At 36.1% G+C, this 22,680-nt stretch overlaps 2 long non-coding RNA genes across 2 annotated transcripts in view; both read right to left on the reverse strand.

Moving 5' to 3' along the window:
- The window catches only part of LOC119700548, a 32,354-nt gene extending 20,680 nt beyond the window's left edge, over positions 1–11,674 (reverse strand). The window contains exon 1 of the long non-coding RNA XR_005256801.1: positions 10,815–11,674. This is a non-coding gene — a long non-coding RNA (uncharacterized LOC119700548). The remainder of the gene's footprint in view (positions 1–10,814) is intronic.
- A 4,265-nt stretch (positions 11,675–15,939) lies between these two features.
- LOC119700121 lies at positions 15,940–21,431 on the reverse strand. Its single transcript, XR_005256674.1, has 3 exons — positions 21,331–21,431; positions 19,136–19,187; positions 15,940–16,901 (listed from the first exon to the last, which is right to left on the reverse strand). It is a non-coding gene; the product is annotated as an uncharacterized LOC119700121 (long non-coding RNA).
- Between the last annotated feature and the right edge of the window lie 1,249 nt (positions 21,432–22,680).

Here is a 22,680-nt window from a genome sequence, read left to right on the forward strand (position 1 = left end):
GGTCTTCTATATAGCCATAAAGGATTTAGGATTTAGCGTTCTCCTCCATCATTTTAGCTTCAGATAATCTTTAGTTAGCCACCTATGGGCACTATTACATGGGAAATTGAATTTCCTAAATTCAGCAAGTGTTATTTTAAGTTGCCTAAACCTGGATATTGTATAGAAAAAAATGTTAGTAAGTTAATAAATTACCACATAATGTTCACTTTGAGATACAATTAATTGTGAAAAGGAATAAACTTGATCATGTTTTGTACTGGTTAATATTGGTGTAAGAAAGAGTAGATAAAGTGACCTAACTAATTTTTTACAAATTTTATTGGGAACTACACAAAAGAATTGGAGTGCAATTTAGTCTAGCTTTCAAGGATGTTATTTTTAAAAACAGGGGGAAAGGATGGAAGAAATACCTCCAATATGAAAGTAGTTTGAGAGAATTGTGGTTGTTCTGCCTGGGGAAGAAAGCTGGAGAGGGACTTTTGGCATGGGTAGGAAGTAATAGGACAAGGTGGAATGGCCTTAAACTGACAGAGGGCAGGTTTAGATTAGATAATAGGAAGAAATTCTTTACTGTGAGGTGGTGAGGTTCTAGAACCACCCAGAGAACTGGGTGCCCCATCCGTGGAAACATTGAAGGCCAGTGGGATGGGGCTTTGAGCAACCTGGCTGAGTAGAAGGTGTCCCTGTCCATGTCAGGGGCATTGGAACAAATGATCTTTAAGGTCCCTTCCAATCCAAACAAATCCATGAGAAGATGACTCTCACAGTAGCTTGGATAATAAATTGTAAAGTGTCTTCATTGTAATCTTAATACAACAAAGTAAAAATAAATCCAAAACAGAGTACCATACTAACTACTAGAAAGAAAATTAACTGTCTCCTGAATCAAGCCAGGACACATGTGGTTTTGACACCAGTGCCCCAAGACCCTCACAACTGTAATATTTGTGATGTGATGGGACATTTTCTTCTGATCCACAGACCACCTGGACAAGTGGTAGGTCTTTCTGAAGAGTGTGGAAATCACCTACTGCCTTCAAACTACTGATCCTGATATTAAGGTTTGAATAGTAAAGCACTGCATTTTTAAATTCAGAAGTCAAAGTGGAATTTTATGGTATAAAGTTTGTGCTCTAGGTCTCTAGTTCCACTAGCACTGCAAGATAAAACATCAGTTTTAGAACTTGAAATTTTGGACTAATTTTAGAGTCCAAAACTTATTTCTATTTGTAGAAAAATCTTTATGATTATAATCATACTTTATGATTACACATAAAGTCCAACATATTGACATATTTTTCCCTTCATGCTGTAAAGAATGTCGTGAATACAGCCTTACTTATAAGTAAGTTTTCCATTGAAATCTGTGAATGGGCATGGTAAGAAAGCAAAACCGGACCAAAAAAATTACTTGACTGTATTTAGGAAGTTCAGAACATAAAGAAAAATAATTTCCAAACTGCCCCTGAAAATACAAGCCAACCTATTTGACAGGTACTGCATGGCTGCTTTGGCAGGCTTACAGAACGCTTACAAATGAAGAGGAAGGTGGGACTGAAAGAAAGCTAATTAATTAACACTGTTAGCACTCAGATTCAAAGGACAGCGCAGATTTGTAAACAGCATTACTACAGCATCCCCTGTGCAAAACAAGATGTGGAAGAATATGGGGGAACCTAGAAGATTTGTTCCACACAAACAAATGTGTTCCTTTGTTAAGGGAATAAGTAGATGAAAATATCCAAAAATCAAGTCAACCTATTTTCTCTTGTGAATGTTCACTCCACCTATTAAACATGGAAATGTAGGAGTTATGAATGTTAAAAAACCAGGTTGCAGCACAGCATTAGCCCTAAGCCCTGCTCCAGGCACCTACACTAGTAGCAGAATGATGTCTAGCTTTATCCAGAGCAGCCACACTGCTCCACCTGAGCACAGGCTGACTTACAGATCTTACCATCCTTTGCAAACCCTGTACTGGAACACCTCCAAGGTTTCAGATTTTCTGCATGACATTGAACGTTTGATATTGCTGCAGGGGCAGAATAAATATACAGTGGCAAGCTAGGGCTAGTTACACCTCTGCCTGGCTTCTACAAGCAGGAGTGCTTTTTGGCTCCTGCACTGAAATTTTCCCTTACAGCACTGTAAGCACAATTTTGTATTCTGACTACTTGGGCACAGGACAAAATTTGGAGTAAAAAACAGTTCTGTACAGACTTCACACTAATATCAGAGTTTGTCTTACAGAGGTGACTTGATTTTTCCCACAATTCATTAGGTAAAATAATTTTTGTTGTTGCAAGAAATATCTCATTGTTTCCAATAACAAAAATGAAATGGATTTGATATTTCTGGATATGAATACCTGTCACTGAATATTATTCAGGCCTTTTCAAGGCATAAAAATATTTTACAAATATGCACTACTTAAATCCTTGTTGAATGTAGCATACCCCTAAATGCAAACATTAAATCTAAAGACTTAATACCTCTCTTACAACAACTTACCAGAAAAGGTAGTAGAGTAGCTACTGTTGGACTTTTGCTCTCAACATATAAAGGATGAATTTTCACATTATTAAAAGTAAGACCTCTCAGTGTGACTGCTTCAGAGTATCTATGTTGTGACCATAAATTTGCTACTGTAGTAGTGCTCCAGGAGTTTATCTAAGATATTATATAGAAATAGAACACTGTATAGACACTGGGTGTTATGTCCGCTATGAATTTCTCTACATACAATTAATAGTGTGTTATGCACGCATATTGCCAGTGTCTATAGAGTAGATATATGCTCATAGAGATAAATACTATGAATAAAAATGGTCTCATACCTACTTGAAAGCTCCCACACTGTCCTAAAGACCTATTACATAGTGTCAGACTAGACAGCAATGAGAAATGAGATAATTATGGTAAGATGAAAATGAAAAATAGCTAAAGACAGTACTAGAAGTCCTTTTGGTGTTTTATCAATGCAATTACTGAAAGTGTGAATATTTTTTAAAAGACTGTACAGCATGAAAAAAAATGCTAAATGTGGGAACAGAAAATAACTGAATGTAATTTGGAAATCCTTTATAACTTGTATACTTTATAGGCCTTCTTTCTAGAAAATGAACACTCCTGTAGATTTTGCAATTATGGCATTAAAATGCATTCAAAAATGACCTCCAGTATTCACATTGTCACATATGCACAGGTCCATACATTCATAATAAGAGAAGTGGAAATTTGCTCAGATAAAGAGTGTCTGATGAATGACTGTAGTCTTCCACACAAAATCCAGGAAAGGAGCTGCATATGAACAAGAAATCAAACGAACAAGCTTAGTGGCTTCTTTATGGAGGATACAGCTTTGGCCACACTGAAGCAGCAAATGTCATCTAGAACAGATATTCAGTACAAGAAAACTTAAATATTGAGATATTGCACTTGTTAAACACTGTTTACATCAGAACATAGATATCCTGCAATCTCTACATGACATCACAGAGAAAATTTACCAACATTTCTAACCTTTCTTTCATTGTTATCTTTAACACTAGGAAGGAAGGCTTCTGAATCAGGACTTGGCTGAGTTTTCCAGCAGTTCAACTACAAAATTCCAAGCCTCAAGCAACAAATTGTCGCAAATTCCATCTTATAACAGTTTAATTATACTGCCTTGTAGGGAAGCTTTTGATCTTGAAGTTTCTCACCAGAGGACTGTGCATGATCACGATGTTGTAACAGATCCACAGTAACAGAGAGCACGGGACTCCCCCCTCAGGGAGATACTTGGGCATTCCCACCTAAAACATGAACTTACATGGAACTCCATGTTCTGTGGGCTTTCCCCAGCCCTGAACCAAATTGTTCCAAAATAAAACCACCTGTATATATATTTACAAACCCTGATCATTCAGTGTTGTTTCACTCTAATCTGCCCCAGGGGATCTATTAATAAGACTTGAGGAGCCCTTCAGGGATGGGCAGTAACACAGGGAAACACATGCAGTTCTCCCCTCACCTCTGAGGACAGTGTATTCAAAATAAATGGCCCTCAGGCAAGATACACCTGTAGGGAAAACATGATTCTAACGATAGATACCAGAAATACAATCAGACCTGGTGAAATTAAAATATCTAATTTGCATTCTGGACCTCCTGATGCAATTTTCTTTTTAACACATACTAGAATTCTGATGGCATTTATATACAAATGATTCAAAATACCTTGCTTAAAAATAGCATCTATCTGAAAACTTCTGTTCTGTTGTTTCAGGCAGGGTTTTTTATGGTATTGTTTGTTTTTTAAAAAACCAGCTTGCTCTATAGAGCCTAACTTATAAGTGCTTTGATTTATCTGCCAAGGCTGTTTTTAGAATACAGTTTTCTACCCTTGGAGAACTAGTGTGAGAGCTGGGAACCAGCCTCTCATCATACAGAAAAACCAAGACAAAATTTCACAATGGGAAAAAAATTAGGAAACTGCAATGGGCGAAGTAAACAGAACCTGGTAGAAAAATATAATATACTTACAGTACATTGTTTGGATCCAGAAAATTTAGACTTTTCTCTCAGAACCTATAGAAGCTGTGTAAGAAAGGGAAAATTGTTAGTATTTATAAATTATATATGTTACGAAATATTCTATACTCTATTATTTACATAGATTAATATATTACTATTTTACTATAGTGGTGGTTTGTTTTTTAAATAAAAGATATTTTTAAACACTAACTTTTTCTCTATTTTTAGGTTCTTACATATATAAAAAGAAATTATCAGCTTTTAAATAATACTTATCACTCTTATAAAGGTGAGAAGAGAAACGTTTGAGAAGCAAAAAAAAAGCTTTTAAAATTATCTTTACATTTTCTCGTTTCATAAACCAACAAATTAAGTCAGTGGAAAAAAATACTTAGGGAGATAGTAAAGCCCTCACAATATAACCATGTAAATTTTCTTTCATTTCTTAGGAGAAGCTTTTTGGTTTTTTTGAAATAGAAATCAAACTATTTCTTTTTTTCAAAATTGTTCCTTGCATACACTGTCCTATGAAACTGTGAAATATATTCCAGAAAATGTTTCAAATAATCCTAATTTTGGAGATGTAGATTATGAAAATACCTTGCATACAAAAAAATACTGTGTTTCATAATAAAAGAGCATTACTATAGTGACAGTTCAAGTTGTTATGGTAACAGGGTCTGTGAAAAGGGTATATGAGCTTACAAAATGTTTAGGTATTTTCCTTTGCAGAATTTTTTATATTCAGTTTTACCATTAAAATTCTTTTGAACCGATTCTGAGGATAAAGTATGGAACAAAAGAACTATACAGAAATGGAGTGATCATTTATGTTCTGAAATATAAACACTATTTTTTTTACACTCTTTACATCTTAACACATGTAATATTTGTATACTCTGAAAGAAAAGGGAGAACAAGCTCAATGAGATATCCTATTAGCCAGATGCCCATTTAATTCTAATTTAAAAAATTGCCTTAAAAAAGAAAAAAAAAAGAATAAGAGGCCAGTCACAGTCACGCAGTTGCTTTGCAGCAGCAGTTTTTAGGGTGCCTCAGAATTAGCAACTCAGTTGAATCACAGTGTTCTGCATGCTGAATGTACTGTTGTGCACACACAGGAGACAATGCCTGGGACAAGAGGAGCTCCCACCTGCCCAGCACAGTCATTCTTTCCCAGACTGACAGCTTGTGTTTGCCCACAGCAAGCCTGGGTGGAACCACACCTGTAGGGGCTGCCAGGATGGTGTGGAGCAGGCACTGGAGGAAGAGAGAGGGAAGTCGTGGACTTCTGGACCACACAGGCATGAGTGTGAGTGCTGTCCTTTGTCACTGCTTCAACAAAGAGAGAGCAGCTGCAGGACAAGACATGGCTTTTGATTCACTGACTGCTTTGTGGTCTTAACCTGATCTTTTGTGTTCCTGACCAACATGACACAGGACTTATTAATGTTGAATATACAGTGCTCTGCCAAAAAGAGCAACTCTATTCCTTACTTTGTTGGTTCTCAGCAATGGTTCAATTGGCTTTTTGAGCTTCCCTGGAAATAATTTCCATGCTGAGAGTCGATCTGCCAGATATCAAGTGGAAATAAATCACACTTATGATACTGAAGCAATAAAACTTCCTGCAACTATTCAAAAATTCATGAGAAAAGAGAAATGGTAGAAATGCTTTGGTTTACACGCTGCATATTTTCAATAGATGGGCACATATTTTGACCCATGATCATAACTTACTCTGACTAATATTATGATGTAACCTATCTAGGGCACTATCAGAGTAGGGAATTTGATCAAAAATGGAAGAGAAAAAGATAATTTTGTTGAGGATGTGTATTATATTTTGCTTCTCTTATTTTATTATAGCTTTTTGAAAAATAATTTTCTAACTTTGTTTCTAATTTCAATGTTCCGGAGAAACAAGGAATCACTTCTAATTGAAGTGAGATACAGGTGAGATCTAAGATATTTTTATATAAGTAATTTATATTGGAAAAACAGCCACTCCAGAAACCAGAGTTTTTGATCAAGAGTCCAAACACTGGGTCTGAGCTGCAAATCTGGAGAAAGCTATAAATATATATATTCTGGCACCTCATCTGAAGTTGAAGAAATTACTGGTTAAATGCACTTCTTATGAAAATCCAGAACCTTAGCTCCATTAAATAACTTCATTTGGAACTAGAGAATACTGTGGGATGACAGAGCTTCTAAAATACTTCTCTGTGATTAGTGCAGTGTTTGAACTATCACCTAGTAAAGTCTCAAACTGTCCCAGACACCTTCACTGGCAGGTCATTAGTAAGCTGGAAAACCTCCCTTAATTTGGGGACTGTACCAGAATAACAGACACCAAACAAAATTTCTGGATGCCAAAGAGGGAATTCCGTAGATTCATGCATCCAGTGTTGATGCACCTACAGTGGGTGTTGCCAGTAGAAAGTAACCTGAAATCCATCATTTGAAATACTAGTCCTTTGAAACAAACAAAACAAACAGAACCTCCCGAAACTTATTTTTTTAATAAAGGGTAGTCACTTTGAATGAACAGAAGATGAAAAAAAATCTAAGACATTATGTCTTTCCCATTTCTATTATTCACGATTCCGTCCAGCTGCTAAGTGAAGTGTTTAAACAATAAACTCTATTTAAACATTCAAAAATAAAATATTTATTCTGTGTTTAAAACTCCTTTTATAGAATAGCAGAAAGTTTAATTGTATAATCCCAGCTATTATATGTTTCACTGTATGGGGGAAGAAATGCTGCTATTTTTAAACCTGTAAAAATAATTCATAATTAATTATATTTGTAATACTACAAATAATTAATTTTACTTTTCTGCTTGTAAAGTGTGTGCAATTAGAGGTGTCTGCAGAGACAGAGGCTTTAAAGACCATTTATAGCTTTCTGTAAACAGAAGAGTCTCAGAAAGTAAGTGCCTGTTAAAGCTGAATTAATTTTTGAAAAGTTGAATATTTAGAGAGCAGTAGGTACATCCCTTATGCATGGAAAAATAAGTATATCCAACTATAGATCAGAATAGGCAACAGTTAGAGATCTAACTTTTCTATAGTTTAATACCAGAATATACCTGAAGATGAATTTGCTGTATACACAGAATTTAACAAAACATTTTCAGAGATTAAACAGTTTTCAACTGGTCCAGAAGTGCATGGCTAATGCCCTTACATAATTCTCTTCTTCAAGATGGCTGTATTGATTATTCCTTCACTGGAGGGAAGCTGCTCCAGTGCAGTGCTTTTAAGACCATTTGTTATAAACCAAGACTCATTCACCCTGTGGAAAATATTTCAGTATCCTTTGGAGAGACTTAAAATCAGAAAGGTAAGTTTTGGGATTATGATGCTGTGGAACAGCATAAATTCTCTTGCATGATACAAAAACATCAAACATTTTGTCTAGGAACAATTGTGGCAATATTCATTGAAGTGCCACTTTCTACATAAGCAGAATCATGAAATTAAATGCACAGGTCTTTCTTTTTTTTTTTTTTTTTTTTTTGGTTTTTCTTTTGGTATTTTTTGGGGGTTTTTTTTGTTTGTTTTGGTTATTTTTTTACCAATTTAAATGAAAATACTACCAAAAAATAGTCATATGGAAACAGATCATAAAATAGCAATTCAGGTACTAATATTATTTTTTTATTAACAAAAATGGTAAATTATATCTCCTTTTTAATTCTGTTATTCATTACTTTCTGAAAATGGTCTTCATATTGCATATTTTATTCTCCCATATGATAGGGCATTGTAATCTGTTCTGCAATTGCGTACTCCACTGATTAATGTTCAGTATATTGAACCAAATCACAGTTATGATATAGCTCTCTTGATAAAACTATGTATATGTGTAAATAAGGCAAAGACCCCATCTACATGAGATTCAAAGGCTTTCTATGTAAAGAAGTTAGATGTAAGTAAGAGTATATTTAATTTTCTTCAGCTCCTGAAATAATCTGTGAACTAGTCTGCTATGTGCTGTGCAGCTAAATATTCAGATTATTTAGGATCTCTATTATTCCTTTCCTGCTCTATTTTTATGTATACACAGGGTACTTTGTCTCAAAAGCGCAAATATATGCAGTGCTATTTCACTGTTCTGAAACCTCTGTTTATATATTCCAAGCTAGCTGGAACTTTTTCAAGGACCTTCATTATCTCAGACATTTTGAGAATATTTTGAAAGCTTGAATAAATTGCCTAACCACCAAATTCCTAGGGCAGCTAGGCAGTGTCTGAAGACTTAGTGAATTGAGTGACTCTTAAATTAGACATTTGCATGGTTATTTTTAATTAATCACCGTATAAAACATAATTAGCATGCACCACTTATCATTTGAATAGCAGTTGGCAATTTTTTATTTTGTAAATTCTTCATGGAGCACAGAGTTCAGGAGAAAAGAGGGAATCCCAGAGGCTGATGTCAGGAATAATCGGGGTGATTTAGTTGGCTGTTGTCCAGGATATAACATGCGGTATATTTCACTCTTCATTGGTCAGGGTTTTTTAACTTAGACATACACAACTACCCACGCTTGTCATATCTTCCCTTTGTTTTGGAGCAGTAATGTTCTTGTTAAAAAAAGCCAACTGTGAGACTTGCAGAGAATCTCTTTCTTGAGCGCTGTGGGATTGTGTGCTGACTGTAAAGGCATCAGGTGGTACAGGTGAAGGGCCCCTGCTGTCTTCAACAACCATTTGTTTGCGCCGGTATGAATGAAAATTCCTAATGCTGATTTAGAGTGGACTAAAGAGCTCACAAGAAGAGCTGTAAGGCAGGGAGCATCCCTAGATGAACACTGGGAAGCCAATTGCTTCCTGTCTGGAGGCAGCCTGCCCTTAGCTAGGATTCAGAGGTACAGATCCTTCCTGACAAAGAAAGGAATTGATATCAAAAGCTGATGCACGCCCCCAGCGCTCACTGCCATGGTGCCTAGAGATGGGAAGCACTTTCAGAATCACACAGATGCACTTTCCAAGGCCACACAGAGAACATGATCTATGCATGCTTGAACAAGCCCATCGCCTGCAGTTATAAGAGATTGGTTGTCTGGTCCTGCAGCACACTGATTGTCTGGGCTCATTAACATTTGTTCCTGATGACATGTCTTAAAAAGGCACTTTGTATTTTTCTGGAACTGGTAAAGTTTGGAATAATGCAAACTGATTTCTGAGAGACTGTTTTCATTCTATCTACCTCTGTAGACATGCAGGCAAGACCACACCTAGCATCTACAGCTGAGTCTTATACTCCAGCCAAGACAGATTATTGCTACTGAATAAAGGGAAAAATGTCTTGGGATTTTGCTTTCTTGCAGCTAAATACACAAATCTGTTAAAGGTGACTTGGGCACTAATGTAAGTTGATCATGTTCCCAGAAGAGCAGCTAAACACAAATTTTAAAAAGCAGGATAAGCTGACAGCATTCCCTTGCACTGAAGACCTTTTTCCCTGAGTCACACGGCAGCGTACGGACTGCATCCTTCACGCCATGCATCACCAGTGTGCACTGCACTCCAAAGGGTGCTCCAGAAATTTCATTTCCAATGGAAAGAATTTTATCTTTAGAAAAGGTTTGAAGAATCAACTAATTTGAGGATGAATTAATTGCTACATTGCATTTAACATTGGCTAAATTCTAGAAATAAGCTGAAAAAGCTTTCTGAAAGCCTTTTAAAACCCAACTCTTAGTCTATTCTTCACTACACCCAAGCAATACAGAATTATTACTCTTTTGGATTTATTCCACTCCTACCTAAGGTTTAGTAGCCTGATTTAAAAAAAGACTTCAGCATCTGAAGCACAACTTAGAAGATGGAGATTTAAGTCAGAATTTATAGTTCTAGAAGTCCCTGTTTATCTACCTCAGCACACTTGGAACACTTCATCATTGCTGCCTCCACTTCTTTATCCCAATAGGTTCTCAGGAGCTGAAGGTTTTTCTTTGATGTATTTCCACAAACCCTCTGTCCTGACACTGCTGAGAAGACAGACCGTACGACCTCCCTCCTAAACCTAATACCATATTAAAAGTTGCTTCTTTTTTCCCTGCCCCTGTGATTCTTACCATTTGAAAATTTTCATAGAATGCCTTCAGAATAAAGCTACCCATAAAGTCATACTAGAGGTCTCTTAAATCTTCTAAATATTGCATGAAAAAATATTATCAAGAACCTTCATGTAGCAACTCAATTGTCAGAACACCTAAAAATAGAACAAAAAAAGAACATGTACAGCTGTGGTAGAAAAAGAAAAAGAGAACTTACCTGTGAAGGGAAGCTCTAGGTGCCAGGATTATTTATATGTTTTCATGAAACATTAACTGGGTAAGACATGTAAATACTACACACTAGACTTCTCACAGTCATTAGCTACAATTGATATCACAGAATTGCAATTACTGGGTTGTTTGGTTCATCCCTCCCCCTTCCCCTGTCTTTAATGTTCCTTTTTAAAGGAGAACTATCAACAAAACACTCCACATCAGAGTTCCAAAGTAGAGAAAATTAAAACTTTGAGCCTACTCTGGTAGGTAGGTCTGATAGGTATGTTCTAGAGAGTGAATGAATATGATATACATCTCTATACTGAGAAGTTCCTCACAGGTTTTGGTTTCCACTCTGGAGGTCAGTGACTTAAAAGCAAGGCACTAGCATTATTTTGTAACAATACATTAACTTTCTTTTTTGATTTAGCCCTAGTCTTTATAAAGTTTGTTATATTCACAACCATACAAATTAAAAATAAAATCCCTCCATGATAATATCTAGCTAAATCGAGTACAATAAACCAAATTGTCAAATCTTGAAAACTGCTTGCTCCTAATCACCCTTTTTCCCAGGAGACTCACCTACACATAGCAACATGCTCCAAGCAGGAGAGAATCGCTAATGCCTCACCCAAACCTTGCTGTCAGTAAATGTTTTCCCCAAACCTGCACACTTCCAGCAGGCAAGTGCTTCAGACTAATCTTTTCCTTTTCTCTATTGCTGTCCAGTGTGGATGCTTCCCAATTTTTTTTCCAGCAAATGCTCCTCTGCTTTTCATGTACACTTGAGAGTACAACATAGATATTATCCTAATGAAATGCAATTTTTTCTACTTCAGGAGGTGCTAATAAAATGTCTTTTTTCCCTATTGACACTCTTTGACATACCATTTGTTTTAAGCTGCCTATATGCTTGTAAACAGCCAAGATTGCTGTAAATTGATCCACCTGCCATCATTCTTTATGGTGTGGTTAGTCAGGATAAAGAGAAGGCCAGGTTAATTACAAAGATGTGTTAATTACGTAATCAACACATCACACTTCTCTGTATCAGGTAGAAAGGAGACAAAAGATGATGGGGGAATTGAGTGAAGTTATAGCAGAGATTGGTTTATGCAGCACGGAGAGCAGGGGCTGGCTTTGATGAGACACCACAGCTGTGTGTAAATGCAATCTGTCAAAACCTAAATCTCTAGCAGACTGCATGCATTAACTCATTCATCTGTCTTCTTGAGAATACAAGGAGTAGAAGTCATACTAACTTAGTCAGGAGTTTGCCTCAGTTTCTAGAAGCCTGGGTGAGTTTGGCCCTTTCCTGAACCTCACTGCCATCTACATAGAAGAGAGTTCTCGTTTAAATTCTTGCTGTCTACATCTTGCAGTGGGCAGGAATGTAGGAAGGAATAACCTTAAATAAATTTGATTACTCACCCCCAGAGACATGAATGCTTTGCTGCTATCGAAGATCTCTGTCTTATGGGGTTTTTGCTTCTATTATGATTTAGTAAGTTCTTGTATCTTATATATTATGATATTTGTCTCTGAGTAGAAAATCAGTTTGGATCCAATATACATGTAAGAAGTGTACCTGTTAACTGATGATCAGTTTGACCCATACCCTCCAAACCATCCATGAGTTTCTGTGGCTTCAAGCTCACTTTCCCCATACAAACCAAGGTACCAGAAAAAATCTAACCAGCATAAAATATGAGGTTTAAATGGAATTAAGGCATTTAGGGCATTTGTTGAGCATGTGAGTTTTAATTTCATGTCACTTTTTTTCCAAGGAAAGAAGACAACAATTTACAGAACTCTGTTGTGCAATTCAAAATATTTTTAATCTACCCACTGAATGAATTTTTGAATGCCATTTAACCTCTGAAATGCATGATGCTGTCTGTCACTCATACTTAATGCTGTCAAGAGATGCAAAATCACTTTCAGGCAGCGAGGGTGAGGAGCTCAGCTGTCTTAAAGGGCATGTTCAGAAACATTGACCTTTTCTGAAATAGGGAGGGGAAATAAAAGCTGCGTATTAAAATCCCCCCCCCTCTAAAACAATAGTTCACTTTTTTGGTAATTCATCCACTCTCTTCTTACCAGTGTTCTGACTAAAAGACTTGTGATTCAACATGTTGGTTTCTTCCCTGTTATAGGTATTACTATTACTTTACTTGTTAATTTCAAAATGACTACTTCATTTCATACCCCTGGGAAAAAAAAAAAAAGAAGTCCGTTATTGATAGGCTCGTCACTAAGCAAAAGTGAATTCAGGGAATGTTTTTATCTCCAGCCTTAGTCCTAATGCGTCTATAATTTCTCAGTTTCTCTAACCAGCATTGAAATTCCCAGGTTGCCATAAAAATTTCTTTAAGCATTGAATCACACATTTGGTTGCTGTTGCCCTATAAATTAGCAATGTCAAATTCAATTCACTCTGATGATACAACTTTGTACAATCATTATTTTATTACTTTGAGTTTTTGTTCACTCTTAGGTTGTGATGGTAGAACAACCATGCTTGTCTGCAAACCACATACTCAATGTTCTACATTCTGAGTTTTACGTAAGCAACCAGAACTAGTGAAGAAATTGCAAGGTCTCAGCACATGATTAAAATGATTAAAATTTTTGAGATATAAACAAATTGCATTTATATGTGCAGTGCACTACTCAAACTTTTTCAGTATATGTTTACACTTGGTCTCTTTTATGAGACTTGAAAATATTAAATACATAGAGTGTATCAAAACCTACTTGGTTTCTTTTAAATAGAATACTCTTGACCTGTGCATACTGAAGATATGCTGTAGTTTGTATGGGTTTTTTCTTCCTTATTTCTTTAATTTTATCTCTAATGAATTCTTTTCCCTATTATCTTCTTTCACTCAAGTTACTTTCTTAGTATTTTCATACTGCTGTCTCTGTGTCATGCTCGAGACTCTTGGTTTATCTTCTTCATTTCAGCAAAGTAGTTCCAGTGCCTCTGTAAAACTTAGCATGGATTTATATAGAGTTCTTTTTCATATTTTAAATCTTTGAAACTAAAGCTATTAGATTCTCAGTTTTGTACTCCACAATTCTAAGCAAGGTCATAGATCTAGGCCTGTATAAAACAAAAAGAACCTTATTTCTGCTACTGGATAGATAAGGTGTAAATCTCTGATCATTATTTAAAATCTATTTGCACTCTAACTTCCCTACACAAACATATTAAATGATGAACTGAGCAACATGAATTATCCTTCCATCTTGGCCTTTAAGAGTAATACTTTCACTTAGCTGTTTTAAAATTTATGTCAACTTTTCTTGGTTTATTTCTAGTTTATTTCTAGTTTTCATGATCATACCTTTTCCAGGACAAAATCTATGGCTCATCTTCAAGGCTGTTTAATAGTTCCAGGAATAATTAAATCCATGGATTTTCACAGTTCCATTACTCTCTGGATTCCTACTTAGTTAAAGACACAGCAAGGTACTACCTACTGTTTCACTTTACAGTTTTTAGCTATCTAAATACATGATTTTGTTCGTTAGTTTGTCTTCATTACTGAAGATACGGATAACATACAGATGTGGAAGTAAAGCCTCCAAGACCTGTCAATTAAATAATTGTTCGTTAAGTACATTAGATAAAGAATTGTCTTACATAAATTATGCCAGAAAGTCCCAGCACTGTAGTTGCATCATGATCCATTAATATTGAAAATTTGCACTAATCTATCGCCATGGTAAGTATTCATACAGCAAGACACAGCGTAGCAGTTGTTAATCCAAAGTATTATGAAAACCAAATATTTCAGCAGAAACCCAGAAGAAAACTCAGCAGCAGAAATCTGAAAGGAGGTGAGAAGCAGCAGCAAAAAAGAAAGATTGAGAAGGACAGAAAAGGAGTCACGTTGGAGCAGAAATAAGTGGAAGCAATAATGGAATAGCATTTTATAAAAGACTTTATAAAAGGTGAAATTAAATTGGTCCAAGTTGTCATATCTGACATTCTTTTCTCTCTGTAAAGGTAATGTACCAAATTTTTTTTGCTACATTTACTGATTAGTAGAGGTTCAAAATTCTTTCAAGGAATTGATGAGTTTTAAAAATGAGATATAGCCTTAATTGTAGGCTTTATGAAGTAGATGGGAATAGTTGAATACATATCCAACCTCAGAAGGCACATAAACTGCAGCAAATATAGGAAATGTTATCTGAAATGGAGAAGTTTGCAAGAACAGAAACCATGTGAATCAAACTACAGAAAGATGGTCTGTGTTGTTCAGTGTTTTTAAGAATTGACTTTCAAAATCAGAGTTTCATTTTCTTATAGAGACAACATAAAGAGTATTGAACCATTTTCTTACTTTTCATTAAAGCAGCATTGTTATAATGAATCACAGAATCACAAAATATTCTGAGTTCAAAGGGACTCTCAAGGATGATTGAGTCCAACTCCTGGTCCTGCACAGGAGCACCCTAAGAATCACACCATGTTTCTGAGAGCATTTTCCAAACACTTTAATTCTGTCAGGCTTGATACTGTGACCACTTTGCTGGGGAGCCTGTTCCAGTGTCCAAACACCCTCTGGGTGAAAAACCTTTTCCTGATATCCAAACTGAACCTCCCCTGACTCAGCATCACACACTTCCTTGGGTCTTGTCACTGATGACCACAAAGAAGAGATCAGTGTCTGCCCCTCCTGTTCCCTTCACGAGGGAGTTGCAAACTGCAATGAGGTCTCCCCTCAGTCTCCTCTTCTGCAGCCTGAACAGACCTAGTGACCTCAGCTGCTGCTTAAACAACTTCACCTCTAGACCTTTCACTATCCACACTGTCCCCTCTGAACTGTCTCTAACAGCTTTATCTATTTCTTGTATTGTGGCACACAGGACTCAAGGTGAGGCTTTGCCAGCACAGAGCACAGGAGAACAATCATCTCCCTTGACCAGCTGGCAGTGCTGTGCCTGATACATTCTAAATGTCACAATGGTTTGCTGACATTATCACTATTTACACAGAGACTCAGATTATTTTGCAAAGTTCTTTTGCAACAGTTTTTGTAGATATTGACTTTGCTTTGCAAGAAAAGTATTTCACGTTTCTTGAAGTAAGGTCATTCGAGTGACAGGTGTTTAGTCAGTAAAGATAGAACCATATAATCTCACTGTTTTACTTGTATTTTACATAAGGTAAACAAAGAATGAAAGCAAGAAAATAATAACATTCTCATTTTGCAGGGAAAATCTCTGAAAAACAACCAAAGTTCAAACTCTCTAAATAATTACCCTTTATTAGCTGAAGGTTCTTCCAATAAATGAATTCCTAAGCATATTCATGGTAATGGAGAGAGTTATGGCACCTTGCTGTGGGAACTGTCCCAGTGCATTAATTAAGAAGAACCTTGCTTCTACAAACAATCCTGTATTTTGATTTGTTTTTCTAAGTAGCTTTAATTATAAGCTATTAGCCTCACTGACAACAGTCAGAAGCTCAAGAAAAAGATCTTGAAGTGCAGGTACACAGTGACATTTTGTTACTGACACTTTGATAGCACTGTGTGTTAGATGCTGCAAGATGCTTTAAAGCAGAGAATTATAAAATGTAGTATCTCTTAACTGATACTGCCTGTATTTAACAAAACTACTTTTGAAGAGAAGTGCTGGGCACAATCCTGCTTTCACTGAATTCAGAGGTGGTTCCTCTCCTGTACCATCTATCCAGCGTATACTGCTCTAAAACATGATGAAAACCTAGGAAATGCTGAGCCCTGAACGTGGTGCAGAAGATGTCCTTTAAGCTGTGGTGCCAGAAACACTTTTGGCCCACATCTCAAGTGTGCCTCTACTAGGCAAAACTGGTCATCCTGTGCAAAATTTTCCCTTCGGTGCTTCAGCCTCACCCACAAGAAGGTCTGGTTTTTGACAGCTCAGTGATGCTAATGCTTCTGCTTTCTCTAGCCTCATTGAACAGTGATGACATAATGGATTTCAGTCAGGCTCATAAGAAGGACAGCACACATGTGGAAAGTGAATGCCATGTCCTAGATTTTGAGAAGTTTGCATAGCTTGATCTCATCTTGTTTGTGCACATTTTCTGCAATATAAGAACATTGGTTAGATACTGTGAAATAGTGAAAAATAAGCTCTTGTTGATGGTCCTGTAAAAAAAGTATATAACTTGATAGGTATCTGAAATTTGGATTAATAAATGTCTTTAATGTGACATGTAATTGCAAAACTAAGGATAGCAAAACCCCAAGTTACACTGCTGATGTCATCTCTAATGACTTCTTAACAGGTAGATTTATAGACACATTCCATTTCCAACCAGTCAAAACTGTAATAGTGCACCAGTCATCAACTGACATTTCAGTTCTGCCTGAGGACAGGGGATTTACAGAAATGGGCATAGGTCAGTGTCTAGTATCTTGTATATTAGGCAAGGGGTACATGAACTCAGATGAAACAAAAGATTTTAACATACAAGCACTTTTCACTTAAATATGCATGCTCTTCTGTGGTAATTGCTATAGTTTTTCTCATCGTATTACTTGTGTCTAAAAAACCCCGAACAAACAATGAAAAACAAGACAATGCAAATTTTGTAAGTATGCTTGGAGGATGATAAAGACATTTCAAATAAAACTGAAAGCCTTCAGGGAGATGGTAGCTCACAAGAATCATTAACAGCTAAATGATTACTGTATGTATATAAGTCACATAAAATGATTGGGAAAAAATATAAATCAGTATATAAATGATTATTATTCTATGGATTAATTACTGGTTTATGTACAATATTACACTAATCTTTTCTTGTCAAATAGGAAATACTTGCAGTGAATTCCAGGTTTTTTAATTATAATAAGTGTCTGCTTTTGATTGAATGCCTAAAACCTTTCAGGACCTCTGGCAGTTATGTACCTGGATGTTGCACAGAGACCTGTTTTTGTATGGATTGCTAGAAATTTAGGAACTATGATTTCTGATTTTTAGAATTTTCATTTTTGTTTTGCTCAAAGGACTTCAAGCCTGAGATTTAAAAAAAATAAATATAGATAACTCAAGCCATTCCTTCTTCCCTTTAAAGAGCGTATAAAACATGTTTATCCCTTGGGAAGAGTATAAAAGCATATGTGAAGCTAGAGAAAAAACCCTTGGTGACTAGTTACTTTCTAGAAGTTGCCAACAGTATTTGGCAAACCTGTGGAGAACCATACCCTTTTTGCTATCCTAGTCATTTAAGTTTAGCACATAAAACTGTGTTAATTTTAATTCCTTCAACAGATACTGAAATGTATGTTTCCAGAGAATGTGAAAAGCTATTTGGAAGTATTAATGGCTAAGCAGTAAGTCATTCAGCTCTTTCAGTATTAACAGATATGGATGTTTTAAAAAATTGTGCAGAACAGTTGTGATAATATAAATATATTTGTATTTGGTATTACAATGCTAATATGTAAGAAGCAATTTTCACTCTATTAACAGAAGTCATATTAACAGTAAGGGTCTTTCAGTTTTGCCTCTTTTCTGGAATTACCTATTATCAAAAAATAAACTAAATGTCTGTATTAGGGAACTAGCTGAAATGAACACAGCTGCACTAAGAGTTCTAAACAAATTTTAGTTCTTCATGATTGTCATTTTCTCCTCTGGGTTGGCATGTCACCTGTGTGCTATTGAGCACAACACTAAGCACTTGATTGACTCATGAGACTTTTTCAAAGCTGTCTCCAAACTCTGCCTTTCAAAAGGAAGTTTTCCAACTGGAGTTCTCGTCTAAGTGACCGGTTTGCACTAGACAGGTGGGATATGTAGTGGTTTACTTCAGGCTCCTGGTCCCCTGGATGCTCTCACTGACAGTGGAGTCACACTTTGGGATTCCTTTCTCCCAGCAAGAATATCCTAAGTCAGGAGTGGAGTGACTCACGTGCCACCTCCCAGAGGACTGGAATGCAGCCGAGAGGTCACTTGCACCAGTGAACTTGTAGGTTTGGAATACTTTTCCTGTTGCTCACAAGTGTTAACCTGGGATGAGAGAGGTTCTTCCTCTGCTCAAACCCCTCCAATAGAATGCTTAAGTCAGGTTTCACAGCAGACACAATGAATTTAGAATAATCACCAGTCTTCCTGATGTACACATCTGGATTTTCTGGTAGATTAGAGTGCAATTATGGAGCTGGTGTTTTGAGTTCAGGTCCCAAATTGGTATTGGCTATGCACTAACATAACATGGACCTGGATTTATGTAAATAAGAGCTGCTTTTTGTTGACATATTCAATGATTACATACATAAAAGAAATACCACAATCCTGTGCAAGACATACCTGATAAGCCATTTTGCAGCAGATGATGACAGGACTTGGTTCAGTTGTCATACTAAAAAGAGTGAAAAGGAAATTTGAGAGTTGAGTGTGACCTTATAAATTACAACTTACGGCCATAAGATCCTTAATGTAATAATTTCCATCCAACAAAAAACATGAGGCAATAAAAGGCAATGCTCAGAACAAAATTTATCCAAAACCTCCAAGTAAGCTACACCACATCCTGTTATGTTAAATTTACCTGTATTTTTTCATGGCTTATATAATGTTAATAAAAAAAGTCTTTATTTTAATATTGCACTGAAAAATGGAGTTTGAAATTATGTAAGTAGGTATACATTTTTAGGAGGAGATCTAAAGAATTTAAGGATTGTGCAGTGATCTATGAAGAGTTATAGAATGAAATTTTATTCCATAATTCCTTCTCCATCTTAAAATGATCACAAATGGGTGGGAAGGATCTGATGATAAAACATATTTGTGCTAACTCTGCTTTTCACATGATGGTTTACTGCAGCTTAGAAATAGACAGAGACTCATGAATTTGTGGTGTGAAAAGGAACAGCCAAATATTTTTACTCAATGGAATTCAAGTTTTAAACTCAAATTACAAGAAGCACTCAATCAAGTCACCAGCTGACATTCCATTAATCCTCCATGAGAAAGTAAGGGCAACTACCACCTTTTCAGAAAGACCTCAGCTAGGAAAACCACGTGCAGCATTTTCTTGGGGACAAAATATTGGGCAAGAGATTCCATTGCCTTTCTAAAATTTGCAAAAAAACTTACTAGAGTTTGGGTTTCAGCCCCCAAATATTTGGCTGCATGTGTCAAATCTTTAACACTGCAGTATAAAAAACCATTGAAATTAGTTTTATTTTGTTATTATAGTGAATGACCCCATGCCAGGTCAGTGCAAATAGTGAAAAGCTTGGCTGGTCTTGGCCCAGGAAAATATAAAGAATGTCAAATGGATGTCTCTCAAGTGTGTGATAAAATTGCATCTTTGCTCCTTGCAGCAGTATGGTATCTGACCTAAGAGCATTAGAGAAGAGAGACCATATTGAATGCTTTCATTTCCCCATAAAATGCTGATCATGATAGTTCAGACATGCCAGATGGAAGTACTAGTGATAAATGGTGTTGATGCCTCAGGAGAAATGAGCTAGTAAAGTTATATTATGTTCAGTTGGGATTTTAAACATGTAATATATTTAAAACTGTTATTCTCCTGCAAAATCATATTCCTAATATTTCAGTGCCATATCACATGTGGAAAAAAAAAACCCTGCCACCATTTAATACTATGAAAAGCAGATTTTCCACATCACAATGAAACATCTCTACACACAGCACACATAATACTTTTCAATATATAAATGTATGTATGAAATGATGAACACTAAGTATAGGAAAATCCAAATATGTTATTGCTCCTTTAGTCCTTATGTATAGCAATATATATCTGAGAACACTGAGATAACACAATTCTAAATGAGATAAGATAACCTCACATTTCTAACAGGCCCTTTGTTCCTTCCTAAAATTTATTAGGAATTTTGTACTAAACTCTGTCATTTGCAATAGGGGGTACAAGGCTGTTTTTAATTCCCAGTTTGACCTGGATAGCAGTTTAACTCCAACTAGAAAATGTTTCAAGAAATTTTACTTATCTAGACATAATTCATGTCTTCTCCAGAAGCAACTCTATGGAATTTTCTCTTTGAGTGTCAGAGAATTTTAGAGGGAGAAGGTAGATATTCTGTACCATATAAGTCAGTCTCTTCCAACAAAACCTAATTACTCAGAAGGCTGCAGATAATTTGCCAGAGCATCCCATCGTCTAGTTCTTGTATTCCAAGAACTCGCTATCACTTATCACTTTACTAGTGATATTCATTCTGCATTCATTCTTCTTTACTAAATTGCCTTCCACAAGCAGCATTCTCTTCATCTTCCATCACAGAGAGTTGAAACACCAGAGAAAAGAAAGGATATTACAATCAGCAGAGTTATTAACAAAGGTATTGTTCAGTTGTTCATTTTAGACTGACAGTCAGAAAGACCTTTTCCTGAATATCATCTTTTCCTTCTGTTCTCATGGGTAGCTACCATTTTTTTAATATGTCTGGGTTAAGAACATGCTGCAAAAGCACGTGACTAATCTGTTTTTGGAGAGGAGGCAGAGTACTTACAGGGAGACTGGTATATCCAAGTCAGTGAGGACCAACCGCACCTTTCCAGAAATCAGAGTGTAGTTGATGGAAATGAGAAAACATATCCAGATAATACATACTTGAAAATACCATGCATACTCACTATTCATTCCAAAACAGAAAGAAATTACCAGATTTTATAACTTATAATATCTGCAAATCCTTGAAGAACAGAGGTGCAAGAAGAACTCTGATTTGCCATGCTTTTTGTGGGTATTGCTCAAATTTTTTGTCCTTTGGCAACTTGAAATTTAATTTCCTTTGTCTAACTATTCTTATTTAATTTTATTAATTAAAAGTCAGTCAAATTCAGAAGAAGAAATATTACAGAGGTGTGTAAGAAAATAAGACAGTGAAAAAGTCTATCACGTAAAGATTAATTTGTCCAATTTCAAAATGTATTTTGCAATATTTTATAGCTGACAGGTGATCATGGGCAGATAGTCATTACAATTTATCACAGCAGGAAGTTGTTAAAATGACAATACGGGCAGGTATAAAATTATATGAAGGAAAAGTTACAGAAGATAATTTTGAAACTCTAGCAAACTTGTCCTTTTAAAGTTTCAATCACCTAAAGAGCATGATCCACAATCTAATTACAAGTTTAGAAAGACAGAGTTGGAATCAGAATTTCCTGTTTTGGGGCGGGGGGGAATAATGCAGGAAAAATTCCATTGTTACTTCCTCCTATTAATCAAAATTTAGGTTTCATTAGACAGGAATTGTATAAAAGTTTTTTGCCTCTCCTTGTTTTGAATTTATTGGCTGCTATTCCAAGAAAGAGAGAATGGGCGTCAAACCCCAATTTATGCCTTTGCAAATTTCTCTCTGTCTCCACTTCTGCAACCCTATCATTTATCAACAGTAGCCACATGTTATTTTTGAGTGGAAAAGGAATGTTCTTTGGCACTGATCAGCCTTGAGTGAAGTTTTATAGCAGTCTTATAAATTTCTCAATAGCAGGGCTTGTAATGAAATTGCATAAAGTACTCTGACCTAGTCTGCTAGTTGGCACACTAGGCACTGCTGAATGGGGTCCTTGTCAGGAACTAACAAAAGGAGCTTGAAATTTTTCATCCCTATTGCTGCTAGCTCTGCTTATTGCTTCTACAATTCTGGAATTAAAAGGTCCATGAGTTCGAATAATATGGGCTTTTCTTTGGGCTCTTCTGTGCTCCATTTGGTTACTGGGATCAATTGCAAGAGCAGGCCCTTAGATCATAAGATCACAAGCTGTTGGAGGAAGGATTGTATTGTACAATGGGGTACAATGTCTGGCCCAGAGGAACCACTGATCAGACACTCTAGAGATGCTGTTGCAATAGC

The sequence above is a fragment of the Motacilla alba genome, chromosome 4, assembly GCF_015832195.1.
Source record: "Motacilla alba alba isolate MOTALB_02 chromosome 4, Motacilla_alba_V1.0_pri, whole genome shotgun sequence".
Classification (NCBI taxonomy): domain Eukaryota; kingdom Metazoa; phylum Chordata; class Aves; order Passeriformes; family Motacillidae; genus Motacilla; species Motacilla alba.